At 46.0% G+C, this 16583-nt stretch overlaps 1 protein-coding gene and 1 long non-coding RNA gene across 14 annotated transcripts in view; one reads left to right on the top strand and one right to left on the bottom strand.

Annotated features, from left to right (window-relative positions):
• Nucleotides 1-16583, bottom strand: part of NFIA (nuclear factor I A) — a 238551-nt gene that overhangs the window by 206450 nt on the left and 15518 nt on the right. The gene's annotated exons all lie outside the window — the stretch shown is intronic.
• LOC146543744 (uncharacterized) lies at nt 463-15215 on the top strand. The gene is made up of 3 exons (XR_014885231.1): nt 463-909; nt 2876-7769; nt 9252-15215. It is a non-coding gene; the product is annotated as an uncharacterized LOC146543744 (long non-coding RNA).

Raw genomic sequence — 16583 nt, 5'->3', positions numbered from 1 at the left:
GAACTCCTGTAAACCTTTCCCGTGATATATGATTTGTGAGAGCTTTCCACATTTCAAGTGCCCCGTTTCCCTCCCTGCACGCACTCACACACACAACGAGATCTGCATCAACGCCAGCCTTTAAAAGCTGTTATTTCTTCCTCCTTCACAGCCACCCCCCAAATTATTAGCCCTGCCATTAGGAAAGTAAATGAGATATTTGCCCTGGTGAGAAGCAGAAGCAGCCCCGCGTCGCACAAAGGGCTGAAGGAGCTCAATTTTCCTCATTACTTGGCTGGTTCTTCCAAGAAAGCATTCAGCGCAGAAGAGGGAGCGTTTTGGTAAAACAGTAATATTTGATATTTCTGCGTTTCTTTTGCAAGCTGTACACTGTAATTGACTAACTGGTCACTCTCAATTAATTATATTTAACAAGTAGAAGATGCAGAGCAATGCTCCCTCCCCCAAATTATGTCCTTTGGTTATTTAAATAGGTGCAAGTAGAGGGAAGGGAGAAAGAACAAGTCAGTAAAGTATCAGCTGTGGAAGTTTGTTGGGAACTTTCCAAAAGCCTACATCTGCTTGGCAACAGCTCAGAAAGGGATATGGTTACTCTTTTAACAGTAACACAGCTTTCCCAGGCTACAATATATGAAAAACAGCTTACCCGGCCCCGGGAAGGGCCCAGCGAGGGCTGCAGCACCGCACCGAGCCCCTCGACCGGCCGCAGGACCCCCACCCTTCCCAGGGCTGCAGGGGGGAGAGGGCTGCGGCGCTGCCGACATTTTGGGGTCCCTTCTGGCACTGCTGCCACAAGCGCTGCTCCCCACCACCAAGTGTTTTGCCCAAAGATTTTGGGGGAGGAACTCAGCACGCCCCATCAGCAAGCGCCGTAACAGCTGCCTGCCTTCACCACAAGCAGATCTAAAGGTATTGGTTTTAATTACAGCATTAATTGATCTCTCTCTCTCTTTATTTATTTATTTTTTTTCCCCAGCTGCTAATTAGAGAGATAATATCTCGGTTGCTTTACGAGCATTAGAAGCTTTGCTTGCATGGAGATACTTCTGCAGTGGAAAGCAGAGGTGGATTTAACAGGGAGCAATCGTTTAGCAAAAAGAAGAAATGATTTACCACAGTTGGGTGCGTTTTTATATTTTAATTAATCTCGCTTTAGTCAAAAAAACTGAAAAACTTCACGCAGCTCGTTCTGCCACCGGAGTGCAGGGAGACATGGGCAAGATTTAGTGCCTCTGGCGGGTCAGGAGAACACACGAAGAACCCAGAAGTGAAAACAACAGCGCAGGAGAGCGGCAAGCGCACTTGGCATCGTGCACAGTGTGCACGTGATGGCGGATCTGCAGGAGGGCCCTTTGCTGAGAGCCTGGCTGGACAGGGGCCTCTCCCAGACCTCCCTCGGGTCGGACTGCCCGGGGGCTGCAGTGAGGGCTGCAGGTGGGAGCAGCCGGCCCTACAGCACCAAGGGAAGCTGCCGGGCCAAGCTGTGGGCATTGGGCTGCAACCCTCGGCCCCACAGCAGGACGCTGTGCTGCCTGGGGTGACCCGTTTCTATAGTCATTACAGCCTGACTTGCAAACCTGTTAAGACCCAATTAACAGAAACGTTATGCACCAGTGATGCATGTTTTGTCCAGAACTTTAATTCCACAGTTTTTCCAAGTAAATTCTCTCTCTCTATTTTCCAGTCATTAAATCCCCTCCCCTGGGTGCGAGCGGTTGACTTCCCATTGTGTTGCGAAAGGGTTAGCGGGCCAACAAGTCCAAGGGAGAAGGGTGTCGGTACTTGTTGCCACTCTGTGGTGGGAAGAACAAACTAAAACTAAAAATAAAACCCTCTTGGCCTCCCGCACACGGCGTGCAGTGAGGGCTGACGGGGGGAAGGCGCTGGCTGCAGCCCGCGCAGGGCTGCGTTTGGCAGATGGGTGCAGCTATTGAGCTGATGCAGTAGTGGGTTTTTGGCTGCCCAAGTGGGTAGCCTGTTGTTTACTGTTTATGGATTTGTCAGTTTTAATTATTGTGAAGTGCCCAGATGCTCTGGCGACCAGTGCCATGAGCATTTAGGGAGCACATACATAACGAAACGTGCTTGGAAGATGCCCACTGCTCCCCGTCCCTCTCCCCAGCCCTGCTGGAGCCCTCAGGGCCTGCACACCCAGCCCAGTGCCGGCGCAGCCCAGCAGCTCTCCTTGGCCCTGTTTCCAGCCAAGTCTGCCCCTCTTTGTCTTTCTAAGCTCCTTCTGTTCCCCGGGGACTGTCCCAGCTCCCCCCACGCTGGCAGTCCAGGGCAGCCGTCACCCAGCCGTCGCAGCAGGCTGGGAGCAGTCCGGCTCCCCACACCTTCCTTTCTTTCACCGTTCATCTTTTCAAGGTTGTTGGGCTCTGTTTTATATAACAAGGTTACGTGCATGGCAAATAGCACAAATGTATACCAGACGTGGACATGCCGTAGTCCCCCCCCCCGGTTACATGTGTACTTTTCATCTGCAGCAGCGCTGCACGCGGCCTCCTCCAGCCCGCTCCTCACCGACTCCATTGTAATCCATATTCCTCCCTCGTACACGAAATGCTTTGCTAGATAAATTCCACTGTATTTCAGAAACTTTTCCACAGCTCCCTAAGTGTTTCCATATGACATTGTGCTCTACAGGTAACTTGAGTTAGAGCCATTCCTTAAGCAAAACTCCCTGTAAAATTTTCCACTATCTCAGCAGTACTCTATGTGCTGTCATTAAAGCAGAGCACATATATTTCTGAGCAGGATTTGCAGCGATGTCAGATTGCTCGCTGAGCTCCAGTTAGGTTTTATATATATATATATTTATATATATATATATATATATATATTTTTTTTTTTATTTCCTGACTTTCTCACTTAGGTCTTTTGCCTGCTCATTTACTGAAGCCCTTTTGAAGGGTGGAAGATGCAGCTCCCTACAAAGCACACGGCGCAGGCTCACAGCGCATCTCGGGCCGGGAGCTGCAGGATAATGCCAGCCTTGTTCATGCAGCCTTTTCACTTTGTTCTCAACCGTCGCCGTCCCTTTTTCCACTGATTTCCACAGGAACAGCAGTGAACCCTAAATTGCAAACACCTGCTCAATAGATCATCTCCAGGCCTGGCAGCGCCGAAATGGAGGCGAGGATCCTCGCTGCTGCGGGGAAGGCTCGGTGCAGAGCCCAAAGCCTGCCCAACGCTTGGCCTGAACCAGAGCACGGCAGCAGAACTCCGCTGTGTGCAAAATAAGAGTTTAATTTGCAAATATACTCGTGCTGAAAGAGCCATTCATGCCATGCCGACCTGTCCTCCAGGAACCATTGAGCAGCAACTGTGATCTCCTAAGCAAAGGCAAAACGTGTAACCTCGAAGCAGAGCGCTAATGATGGAGGAAAAAACCCGAGCTGTGTAAATACCAGGATTACAGCGCTGCGCGTACGGCAAACACAAAACATCTGGCTGGGTGCTGGAGAGAGAGGATCCAAGATGGCAGGGAAGATTAATTATTTTGCAACTTATTCTGGTTTCAATGAACTTTCTCTGGTTATAATCAAGGTTTTAAATGGCATATTGGATGCACGCTGGGCAGTGGTAAGCTGAGGTGGGATGCTCTGTCTTTGGCAATGACAGAAGCAATCAGCCAGAAACCCGACTTGTAACCATCCTGCGGAGATGGTTACACTGAAATAGCAATCTTGCCACTGGTTTAATTAATAAGCTATATGATTGGTTAATTTTATACCATTCTGAACTTTTGTCAGGGAAAAATGGTTAATTTTAGAATGAATGGATTTTATGCAGCAGAAATTGTGAACAAACAAGTTTTTTTAAAGGTACGGGGCCAGAGTTGTTTGTTTTTAAAGAAAAAAAAAATCCACATTTTTATTACACAAATAATGCCTATTTTTAATAGTTTCTTTCAAAGACAAAGAATCTTCCCTGTCTTCAAACTGTTTTTTAAATAGCTATTAAGTGCCCTGTTCCCATCCCAGGGTTTTACACATGCAAATACACCCCTAAACGGTTTTAATTTTCCTCTCCCCCCTCATCTATCTCCCTACTTTCCAGATGGACCACCAGCTTCCCACGACTGCCAGCAACAGCTTGTGTATTGTTTGTTTAAAACAAAGATGATGCATTAAATATCATATACAACGTGAGGAGAGGGGTTAAGGATAACACTCTTGAATCAAAGCACATCACTAAGACAGCCTCAGCCGCAGCCCATCGCTCAAAGGGCTGTTCAGTGCAATGGGAGATGGGATTTCACCATCCTCTGCCTTTGGGGAAGTCGCTCCGTACCCGCACTGAGGATGCCCTGCATCCAGAGGGAGTTAAACTTGTGCGAACGCTCTTCAAATTATACGGGCTAACCAACAATTATGTCATTTCATTCAAACATTCATTCACCCATCATGTGCCCAGATTAAACAGTAACACTTTGTTTTAAACATTCTTCTGAAATTAGCAGACCAGAATTTCCTTCACCTATATTTAAGCACTCAGCCCTGCGTGGAAAGTAGCATTGCTTGAACTCACACAGGTTTAAGCAAAGAGTTTAGCATTTTAAAATAAAGTGAACTACTGCCTGCTGTATATTTTATATGCAATTATTAGATTTTTGCTGGTAGCAATTGCTCCATGCAGATGAGGATATAGAGCTGCTATGATTTACCTGAAAAATAGGAATCTATGGAGAGTTTATCTTGTATGCTTACTTACAAACCCCCCAGGCAAGACATCGTGGGCACACACCCCTCATGCCACATAAGAGCACACGGCTCCAGGATGCCCAAGTCTGGCATTAATGCTAAAATCTGTAGTGCTACCAACATCTCCACGATGCCAGTTTGCTGCCATCAGCTTTGTGTGACAGGAGAGAATAGCAGGCAGATTGCGTATCTAATGAGCCACACATATTGAAAATCCACAGCAATCTCTGGAATACATGTGGATTTGTCTAAAACTCTAAAATATGGCCTGCGTGGTGTCCTGACTGCCAAAACCACAATGAATTCACTGTTACTGTCACTAATCTCCATGTATGTTACATATGGTTGACATTTTTCTTCAACTCTCATATTTTTTGCATGTGTGCGTATATAAATAGGGTAAGAGAGAGGCTGGGAGCAGGCAGGCAAACAAACAACCGGCTGCCATGCACAATGCTGCCATTAGGCACTGGATTAGTCCAAGGTGTGTTATACCAATATACAAACCCCCTAAAAGCCCATTTTTAAGCATTGGTCTGTGCTGGGAACCCAGATCTGCTCGCCACACTTTACAGGAAACAACTCAACCCCAGGTAGGAAAGGGCTGCTCCGAGTCCCGCTGAGCCCAGCAGGAATCCCGAGGCATTGCAGTACAATACGGGGCACTTCTTAAACCCTGCGTGTTCCTTCAGGTCTTCATTTTCAAACGTTTGATTCATGTTTTACCTTACATTATTTGATATTCATATGACATACGTGGTGTTGGCTGTCTGAGCAGAGCACGAACCCCTTTCCCACTGCTACGCCATGCAAGAGGTGCTCTCTCCCAGAAGCAGGAATAACCTTCTTTTTATTTGCGACACAATATTACATGGCGTGCTGGCAGAAAAGTCCGATGTGAACTAAGAAATAATATTTCATGCATTCCTTCTACATTCTAGGCAAATTTATGCCAGATTTTATTCCACTACAATATTACGAGCGGCACTGCTTATCTCTGTTTCAGTGCACTTCTACTAAACAGTAGGTCAGCTGAAAACTTTGCTTACCACCTGAGGAGAAGCAAATAGTCATGCATGGTTGGCAAGGGCTTGCGATATGATATATGGCTCATCATATAATTTAAGTCTACTGTAAACAGTCTATTTATGATACGCGCTCCTTTTGGACATGCAAATTCTTTGGCTAGCGAGAACAGCATTACTGTTATGGGTATGTTCTGTGAGGCACTCGCCACTGGTAAGTGTTAATAAGAACATGAAAATCGTTCCAAAAGTAGAAGACCTCTCTTACTTTTCACTTGAAATAAAACCGCAACATCTCGAGCTAGGTGTTTCTTCGATGGATTTCCCTGGAGTCTCACTTTGCTCCACTTGCCATTTTTCAAGTCTAGATGTTCCCAACAAGCTGGTTTCTTTGGGCATCCAGTAGCAATTTGTTTTCTTTCTTTTTTAAGCTACAGCCACTCTGCAGTGCTGGGGGGATGGTACCCAAGGCAAAATGAGCTGTTGGCAGCCCTACTTGAACACCGAAGACGGCATGGCCACGGACTCCAGGCATGCATAAGAAATTTCAAGAGCAAAGCAAAAGCATTCAGTCTCACTCCTCTGAGGACCCTCCCACCATGGTCCTTTGTGGGACCATCCCACCATGGACCCTCTTTGCTGTGTTTCTCTCTTGCACCATGCCATGCCTGCCACCAGCCCATGTCTGTATTTTAGGATGAACAAGTCCTGAATGCTGCTACCCCGATGCTGCAGGAGCAGAGCATAACTTCTTGCCTAATGCTGTGTACAAGAGCTCTCTTCCTACTTGCAAGATAACCCTTTCATGATTTCCTCTCTTATATTTGCCATTCTATAGCAGATGCTATAGCAGACACTTAAGCAGCTACATGCTGCTGACTGAGGGCAGGACGGCAAGACTTCAGGAGCTGCTCACCAGTCGCGTCCTGCACCTGATTTTGAACAAAGAGACTGCAAAGATATGTGCCAAAGCCAAAGCCAAAAAGAAAAAAGAAAAAAGAAAAAGACATTATCATTGATTTTCTAACTTTCCAAAGCTCTGGAGAGCTCTGAGTTGTCTGAAGCCAACATTTCTAATAAAAAGTCTTGTGGTGGCTTTGGAGACACTTGCCAGCAGAGAGCAAAGCTTCAGGCCACTCCTGGAACTCTGCAATATGGGACTGATAAAACAACATGGATCCTACCACCCTGCCTCAAAAATTATCCATCTTCCACAAGTTTTAATAGACTTTCTTGCTAACAGGATGTGACAGCAGCAAAAGACATTAAAAATCTATTAAATTTTTGCAGGTGAATGTAGCAGCATGATCAGGACTGGCTGCATCCTTGTTTATCGCAGGCATTGCTGCTGTGAAGCAGGGAAGGTTAAGGAGAACAAGGACAGCATTATCCCAGTGCACACAGTGTGCCTGAGCGGATGGGCAGTGGAGGAGTGGGTGTCATCTACATTCATTTCTGAACATACCAGTTTTATAATTTGCTACATTTAATTAAGTTTCTGCATCTCTGCTACGTGGTCTGAAACAGACTGATAACTGCATCCTGCACAGCACAGAACGGCGGTCACAGCAGTAACAGCGTGGTCTGTGCTGCAGCTGGGCTGCATAAATACACGGCGCAGGTCTGCGTTCTGCATGCCTGAGATCTCAGGAAGACAAACAGAACAAAAAGGAACAGTGGCACTCCCACTTTTATTCTCAACAAACTCTGCTATTACAGAACCAGTTAAATAATTTGCCCAAGGCCACAATGAGAGGCTGTGGCAGAGCTGGGAGGGAAAGCAACTTCTGCACATTTCCAGCCACGTGCTTTAACCAGCCCAGTGCCTTCTCCTATCTAGGATTACCATATTCAATACTTTCCCAAGTACTTTTGAATAATTGTAACCACCACTTACTTTCATCTGACTGGCTGCAAAAATCTACATCATCCCTCGGTTTAATTTCTTTCCCCAGGAACAACTGCATTTGGAAAGAGCAGGAGCAAGCCTGAGCCTGCTAATTACACTACAGTACCAGGATGGAAAAATCATATAAAGGTATTCTTGACATTATATACGCTCATGTCAGTCAGGACTTCTAAAAAAACAGAAAAAAATGACTGCAACTTGTTCAAAGTAGACTTTACAGAAACACAGTTGCTCTTTGTCTGGTTGCAGGCATTCTGTGGCCATTTCATGACAGTGGAGGTGCAGTAAGAGCTGCCTTGTCCTTCACAGGTTTGGGGTTATCCACAGAAATAGGAGCTACAGGACGAGCATGAGGCAGGGATGAGTGTGAGAGACACATACCTGCAATAGCTGCTCAGCGCTCATACCGTGGGTAGTTGGTGATGAATTCTGTGACAGTTTACAGGCAAAATGGAAGGACAGGGGTAGGATGGAAGAAAGGATGGAGGAAGAATAGAAGGAAGAATAGAAAGAAGAATAGAAGGGAGAGAGGGAGGGAGGGAGGGAGGGAGGGAAGGAGGGAGGGAGGGAGGGGGGGAGGAAGGAAGGAAGGAAGGAAGGAAAGAAGGAAGGAAGGAAGGAAGGAAGGAAGGAAGGAAGGAAGGAAGGAAGGAAGGAAGGAAGGAAGGAAGGAAGGAAGGAAGGAAGGAAGGGAAGTCCACAATACAATTTTGTTTTTAGAGCTTTGATTGTAACAGATTTACTCCAAACTTCTTCCCCTCTCACCACCCATGCTGGAAGCCCACAAAAGAACAGAAGAAGGGGTTGCGTCCAGCCTTTACCTGTCAGTATGTGACCAGTGTTCCAAGATAATGCCCAGTATTCATTAAATATCAGCCAAAAATTATGGCAGGTATAAGCATAATGTAAATCATTTAATGCCCTGCAATTTATGCCAAATAACAAAGAAGGATATAACGTGATGCCAGTTCTTCTGATTAATGTGATCATGCATTACATTTCTTTGGAACTTCTAATGAAGGGCAAGCAGAAATTTCACTAAACACTTTCCAGCTCCACTTTACTTTCTAGTGCTTTCCCTCACAGTACACATCATTCATTTTGCTGAGCAACTGCATTCACTTCTATTATGCAGCTATTAATTACCTAGCCCTAATGGCAAGGTGACAGTGCATTGCATAGCCATCAAGAAGAGCAGATCAGAAAGTTCAGGAGGAACTGGGGTTTGAATAAAAACAAGGTTTGCATCTACGTCTCCTCTCAGAGGAGGTGCATGTGCATGGCAGAAGAACGCCCAGGCCCAAATGGCTGGGGCAGGGCTAGGCTGGAGGGCTGCACCCTGGCTGCTGGGGATGGCTGAAGACATAATTGCTCTCCGTGTTGCCCAGGATTGCTTGACAGGCTTCGTAGGAGTGGGAATGAGAAACAAAGGAGTAGGGAAACCCGAAGGTCCTCAGGGAAGGAGGAGCACTCTCCTCTTCTTGTCACATCTGGAGACAGATGTTCTCAATATCCCCAGCTCTGGAGGGTAGGAAGTGGTGAGCAAAATTTGAGGAGCTTGGGTACTCTTGGCAAATGGCTCTGTTTTTTTTTTTCCCTTCAACTTTCTAGAGGCCTAAATTGAATCGTGGTTTTAGCGGGATCCAAATCTGTCCCTAGCATCTTTCTCTCCACTTGAGAGATGTGCTGCCTGCCATGCCCTGAGGACAGGGCCCTTTGAAGGAGCAGAGAGCTGGTCTCAAGGCAATGCTTGTGATGAAACTGAAGAAGACGCACCAGAAACCCACACCTCAAATTCAGCCCTCGCACATTTCCAGAGCAGCTGTCACAGGGACCGACAGGCTCGTGTGCCTCTATTCATCCCTACAAGCACTTTCCTCTTTAAAGGCATCTGGGGTCTGCTCTGCCATCGCCGTGAGGGGATTTATGTACGTTGCTCCCATTAGTGTTAATGGTAGTTAGACACATACAGCCATTTCTCTCACGCTTCAGGAAGAGAACAGAGCCTTATGGATGAAAAGTTTGCTATTAAGGATTCTTAATACAATGGAAACATTCTGTCTCTTTTAATTGTAATTTACTTCTAAGTGTAACCGCTCTGGGTTGGGAAAACCAGGATTCAGTCCAATTCAATTATGCAATTCTTGCCACCTGGTAAGCCTTGTTATTTTATAAAGAGTACTGTAGTAGAACTGGCAGATTCATTCATGTTCAGAGCGTAAGCGCCGTATACTGTGTAATCACTGGCTCATAAAAAAGAGTGCAACGCGAAAGTCAACCGCTCAATTATAATGCAATCTTTAAAAAAGAATATGCAAAATCGGGAGGCGAGATTCATCTTCGGTTCAGCTGTTTTATGATTATAAGTTCCCTGTGATCTTTGCTTTGCAAAGATTTCGGCGCAGGCTCAACCTCGAGCAGAACCCAAGCGCGGTGAGCACCTGGCTCCGCTCGGCGCGCTCCCATCGCTCATCGTCCACACAGAGGCTTTGGTGGGTCAGCTCCATCCGGGGGCACCGATTGAAGGGGCTGCTACATCACAGGGAAGCAGCGAGAGTTTTATTGGGCTGATGTACACTCGCTCTGACTTAGCTAATGAAGCTGCAACGAGATAATACAGGAAAGGAAAATACAGCCCCGGCGTCTGGGAACGCTTTCATTAGCACCGGCAGACGGGCACCTGACAGCTGATCACAACGCCGTGCCACTCGCATGCCCCATCCCATCGGCTAACGAATCCACTGCGCTACGGCTTCCTCAGCCCCGCTGAAATCCCTGAGCACTGACAAACCCTGAGCACTGAGCAGCTCGCACCGCTCCCTCGGCATCACCCAGAGCTGTCCCTGCTATGCGCAGAGGCAAAGGGAGCTCTTTCTTTAGGGGGAGCCGTGGCAAGAAGAAGCTAAGTGGTGCTTTTTTGCAGCTAACAGTTACGGGGTTTATCAAAGTAGCAGGACTTGCCAGGGGAACAGTTTTAATCTACCCAGGGCAGTAAGTGTCTGCAGGAAAAACTCCCTTTGTCTTCAGCAGCTTTGGATTAAGCCCAAACAATCCGCTTTGCCCGTGGCACGCAGCTACCAGAAGTCAGACGCTCAGGCAGGACGGCTCAGAGCGCAGGATCAGGACTTTGTAACAAGCACTGAGAGTTCCATGCACAGCGCCCCACAAAGTTGCCTTGTTTTCTCACTAAAAAAGTATATTGAAACTTTATTTTACAGCTATCTTTATCTGCATTTCAGTCTTCCAAGATAAGAGTGCAGCGGCCTTCAGAAGTTCGAAAACCTAAGCTCTGCCAAGGGAGGGCCGAGGCTGTCCCTGCCTCTCACTGCCATGTCACTGCCATCCTCTTCCCATCACGTTCCCAGCCCTCTTCCCGGAGCTGTCGGGTGCAAATCCTCAGGCCTGGCCCCGTGAGCTGACAGTGGGGCTGGGGGTTGCACCGACGGCACGAGCCCTGTGGAATCCCCACCTGACAGCCCCAGTACCAGGAAGAGGATGTTCTGAACCCTTGCAGAGAGAAGAGCAGGCAGCCCGATCATAGACATGCGAAGTATTAATTAATAGTATAACTTCAGTTTGTATCTGAGTTCGGGCATAATGAACCTGCCAATTTTGATTGCAAAGTGAAAACTCATCTCTTTATTTTGGACAAATAGGGTTAAGCTTCTTAAGCAATTCTTTGTTGTTTTGACTTCAACAATTTATGCAAATGAGATGTTAATTAGGGTAATTGTAACTTAAATTATGCTTGTGTAAACCTCTCCATTGGTAGGAAAGTGTGGGAATCCAGACAACTGGTATTTAAAGCAGCTGTACTAACTCACTTCTGAAAGCAAAGCATACCAAGATCACTTTCATGTCTTTACAATTTGTTTTTATGAGGTGATAACATTTTTACAAATACCATCATTTTTGCTTTTTTATATTGTAAGTGACAGTCTGACATTTTACAACTGGCTTATTGAAAACAAGAATTGAGCACTCTCGCTGTAACGGACATTAACTGCTCAATAGAGATTCACATGCTAATGAGGTGAGAGGGGCTCCAGAAAGTTTTGATAAATGCGACACACACTCTAACTAGCAGTGAATGTGAGTTGACAAAGAACATCTACACCAGGGTTCAATAAAATGTAACCCTTTAAATTAATCATACTGGCAGTATTTAATAGAATGCACAACAATCTCTTTTCTGATGGCTATAAAGCAGAAGAAATGCAAAGTCTCGACAAATGAAAGTTCCCACATTTCCCTCTTCACACTGCTACTTTCATTTGAAGTTCTACAATTGTTAAGAAAAGGTAGTTACTGTAAATAACAAAGTAGGAGGTTTAATTGTTTCCTTCTTTTAAAGCAGGATCCTTTCTTCACATTTATTCGTCTGGATTCTATGGAGCAAATACCCCAGCCCCAAAGATTTATCATAAATAGCATAACCCGTTGTGCTCGAAAGAAGATGTAAGGATACCGAGTTGGGAAAGTGGCTTACAGGAATACTTCTCGATGGGCCTTTTTTCAGCCCAACTTCTCTCTTTTCCCTTTCACTAACTATAGGAAGACCAGGATGATCAGAATCAGAAAGGGAGGTTTTCGTGGGCAGACCCTGGACTCTTTGTTCACACCAAACCCCCCAGACTGTGCTGAGGTTTTGTCCAACGAGAGGCAGAACTGGAACTGGACCTCCAGCACTGGAGGGGAGGTACAAGATATTTCACCCTGTAGGTGTGCCTGTAGGAGCTGTGCTTATTTTCCTGTCCTGCAAGTCCTCCTCACTGCTGACCACGCTGACCATGGCACATGAACTTGTGAGATCCCAAGAAGCTGAAGTGTTCCAAGGATCATCGCAGCTCTCACACCAGCGCAACACACTAATGTGTTATTTCTTCTTAAAGTGACAATCCCTAATACCCTTTTTGGGTTTAGCCCGTTTTAATCTTGGCAGGAAGTGTAAATCTGTGCACTCAGCAGCATTACAGGCTTGCTGGCTGTCAAAGTTTTGTCTCGGCCAATGCTTGAGTGGTATTCTTGTCATTTCACCGGGGTAGGAGTCGTCTCAGTCTGACATACAGAATCTCCCAAAGCAGTACATTATGCCAAGGCACGGGCAAACTTGCCCTGCTAATTTCAAGTCATTTTGGTAACTTACAGACCGAGAGGGGACTGCTCCTGTGGGTTCCTATGTGAAACAGAAGGAGCCCTTTGCCGGCAGCCTCACAAATGTGGCTGGATGAGCAGAGAAGGGAAATCTCCACAAACGAACGCGGGGAAAAGAATCCCCACTGGCTGCAGGCCTTCAAAGCTTCCCACAGCACATTTCCAAACTGCTGAGCAGCTCGTGCTCAGCCTCCGAGACCGTCCGTGCCTACACCCAGCCGAGAGGCACCGGGCACTGCTCCACTTCTTCCTGAGCAAAATTGTGAGTCTCAAAAAATGAGCGAGTGGAGAAGCACGGACTGCAGCTCAGAAATGGCCATTTAGCCAAATTGCATACCTGTGCTGTGTCAGCTATATGGTAGATTCATCTCATTCCATTGGTCTAATGGATGGCAATTGAATTTAATTAGCAAAACTACTTTGACTTAGTCTCATACTGTGCTGAATGTAATGAAATCTTTCTCCTCTCTCGCTGCCCCCTCTGTCTTTTTTTTTTTTTTTTTCAAATAAAGAATGTCCTTAACTGCATTCCACTGCTAGAATATTAAAAGCTATATATGTTACTCTTAAGGACAGGGTACAGCCATCCCCTTTCACAGGCTTTAGATTTAGTTATTGTATTACATAACATAAAATAATTAAAAAGATACTTCGATAGTTACACACAGTATAAATTCAATTACCGCGATGTCTCCATTAAAAGCACTTTTATAGTATGAATAAAATGCAAATCCTCTTTATGGATCAATACCAGAAACATAATTCTAAGCTTCATCCTGAGAAGGAAGTTAGCCTTAATAAATCATCCTCTTAGACGAAAAAAAAAAAAAAATTAAAGAGACGTATTTGGAGGTATTTTGTTAAAGCAGACGTTGGGCTCTGACTCCTTGTGGCTGATGTTCTGAGCCCATGGAGCTGTGCAGAAGAGCTCCCGCTGCCCCGGCCCCACCAGCATGGAGGACACCACAGGGAAGGGCAGTCAGCACCGTGCTGAGCTGTGTGTGTTGACCCAATGGACAAGGCAGCGGGATGGCTGCGGTAATGGGTCTCCCCAAAACCCATTTCAAGGAACAGAAATTCCCCCCAGTGGGTTTGGAGGAAAAATCACTACCAGGCCTAACTTTTGCCTGGCCGGGCACAGCCAGACAAGTTCCTATGATTGATTATGGTGGTATCTCTGTATCTCTGACTTTGAACCATAACCTTTCTTGCACACAATGACAGTTGGGACCTACCATTTGCCATCTGTAGAGATGGTGGGGGAGAGAAGGACTTTGCTTACATTAATCAACCAATTAAGAACAGACTTAAACAAAACACTAAAGCATAATAAAAACCTGACTGCTTAACAGCTTTCCACTTTTAATCGTTGTCTTCCTTTCGGCTGCTCATGGGCACAGCACCACTGGGGCCAGCAAAGGGGATGGGGCAGCTTGAAGGGATGCGGGGGGTCCTCAGGACCCAGTCATCTACAGCAGAAAAAATGCAGAAAGTCCCCATCTGTGGATGAGGAGGCTGCTCTGCGAGCGGCCATTTGCAAGGCCAGCTTTGGGCTGGGACCATCAGGACGTAGCACTGATGGCAGGTGACTTGCTTCTCCTGTCCGTGTGTGACCCATGGGAACAGCCCCAGTGAGGCCTCCTGGACTTCTGCACCTAGGGAAGCTATAGAAGTGGATGAGGTCATACAGTCGAGAAACAAAACATGTATTAGAAGGAATCAGCTCGAGGCATTTGCCCAGGTATTGCTGAATCGGCCCTTTGCCATGAAACGGTCTGTTTTGTTTTAAAGAGGTATATTTACGGGCAAGGTGTATGAAAAAAACCCATAACTCCACATCTGATCAACTAAGAAAACGCGAGGGGTTACTACAATAAACATATTTTTGTGCTATTAAATAATCACAGTACAGAACAAATTTGCAGAGGTTGGCCAAGATGGTCTCTTCAGCCCTATGCTCTACATCTCTTTGTCTATTGTTCTTCTTAATACATTGCATCTGTAAAAAAAAATCCCAACCTTCTTTGTACAATTACTGCACTGAAGTCCCAAGCAATCTATCAAGTTGTCATACATTTTCTTCACATTAAACCTTTTTAAATCTTTCTTTCTTTTTTTTTTTTTTCCCTACATTTCAAGAAAATGCTAGAGAAAATTTACTTGGCCCCAAAAAAGCCACACTGAAACATGTCATTCATCAAGCCAGGCAACAAGATGTGTCCGTGATAGCATGTCAGAAGAGCTAACAATCCCCAAAGTAGCGGTATTAAACTTGTGGATGCTTTTTAAATCAACAAAATTCAGAGCATAAATGAACCTGCAGCCAACAAGGCTTTGGAAAAACTCCCTCTGAGATTTCCTGAACCCCCGTTTTGCAGCCCCTGTTGCTCTGCCCACCGCCACCTCTCTGCCACCCTCTCTGCCACCCTCCAGACCCCACTGCTTTGAATTTGTCAATGTGCTGCATCAGCAGCAAGAGGTGAAGTGAAACTGCAAGTGTATTCCCAAAGAGGGAGAGCAGGAGCTGGTAGCCTGCCTAGCTGTGCCCATAGCCAGCAGCTCCCTGGTGCTCACAGGAAAAGGGACATCTTCTACCGATCCGCTTAAGGACCCCAATCATTGCATTGCCATCACCCCTAGGGCTGACCAGCATTGTAAAATGAAGCAAAGCATGCACTGCTTTGCCTTGGCGTGAGGTTGGGAGTGTCGAGGCCTCGCGCACGCTGCTGCTCCCACTTCTCTCAAAACAAAGAAATCCGGGTAGGCTCCAGGAAATCCCATGTGTGACCATAACTAATTCATGCCCAACAGTGTTCGTGGCATTGTGGGGTCTTTGGGATGATCCCACATCTTGCCCAACATTGTGGAAACCCTGCGCTTCATTATCTTCTTTAATAATTCCATGGTATGTAATTTATTAAACAGACTCCTTATTTGTAAACAAAATGAGAGCCGCAAATGCGTGAAGATGGTCGCACTTCCTGGCTAAATAAGAGGCAGACAAAGAGCCCTAATGATGCAAACCAAAAATGCTAACCAAAAATGTACTCTTTAAAAAGATCACCAATTTAATGCTTTTTTTGTATTTCATTTATCAGCCCTGTAGTCATCATTCCCCTCCCTACCACCATCTGTACACACTTTCCCAATAGACCACCACAGCTGTCCCGTTTCTCACACAAACAGTACCTTTTATATGCTTCCCAACTGTTTTTAATAACTGTTCTGTGCACAGCACTGTACTTCCTTTGTTTTCTTTAAAAAAAAAAAAAAAAAAAAGAAAAAGAGATATAATCCAAACAAACAGGTCATCACAGCAATCAGCAGAGGAAGGCAATCATGATGTTAAAAGCCTTCGTGCCCACTGATCCATCCTAGAACCGCGCCGGTGGCTCCTAGCATCCATCGTGGAGCTGAAAAGTTCCCTACAAAAGTTGCTAAGGCAGACGAAGGCCAAGTAGAAACACGAGTGTGGCGGCCGAGAAATCATCATCCCTTTTAGTGAGGAAAGAGTGTTAATGTTAAACACTGCTTGTGTGACCAGAATAAGTTTCTCAAGGCTCTCAAAGCAGACTTATCCACTCAAAGGCACTGCTACTCAGTGTTGCAGAATTTTATGAACAAACCTATTCCATTTTCTTTTTCAGCTCCCACTCTTTTCGCTCTGCCCCGGGATGCTGGCAGCCTCCTGACTACAGTAGGAGGGCACGGAGCACCCTGTCTGCACCCAGCCTCACCCAGGAAACTTCCCACTGCTACTCTTGCCATGGGGATCCTGCCCCACAGCAT

The sequence above is a fragment of the Meleagris gallopavo genome, chromosome 10 (genome assembly GCF_905368555.1).
Source record: "Meleagris gallopavo chromosome 10, MGAL_WU_HG_1.1, whole genome shotgun sequence".
NCBI classification, from domain to species: domain Eukaryota; kingdom Metazoa; phylum Chordata; class Aves; order Galliformes; family Phasianidae; genus Meleagris; species Meleagris gallopavo.
The sequence above is the reverse complement of the archived record's forward strand: the minus strand, read 5'-3'. Positions and strand labels throughout refer to the sequence as shown.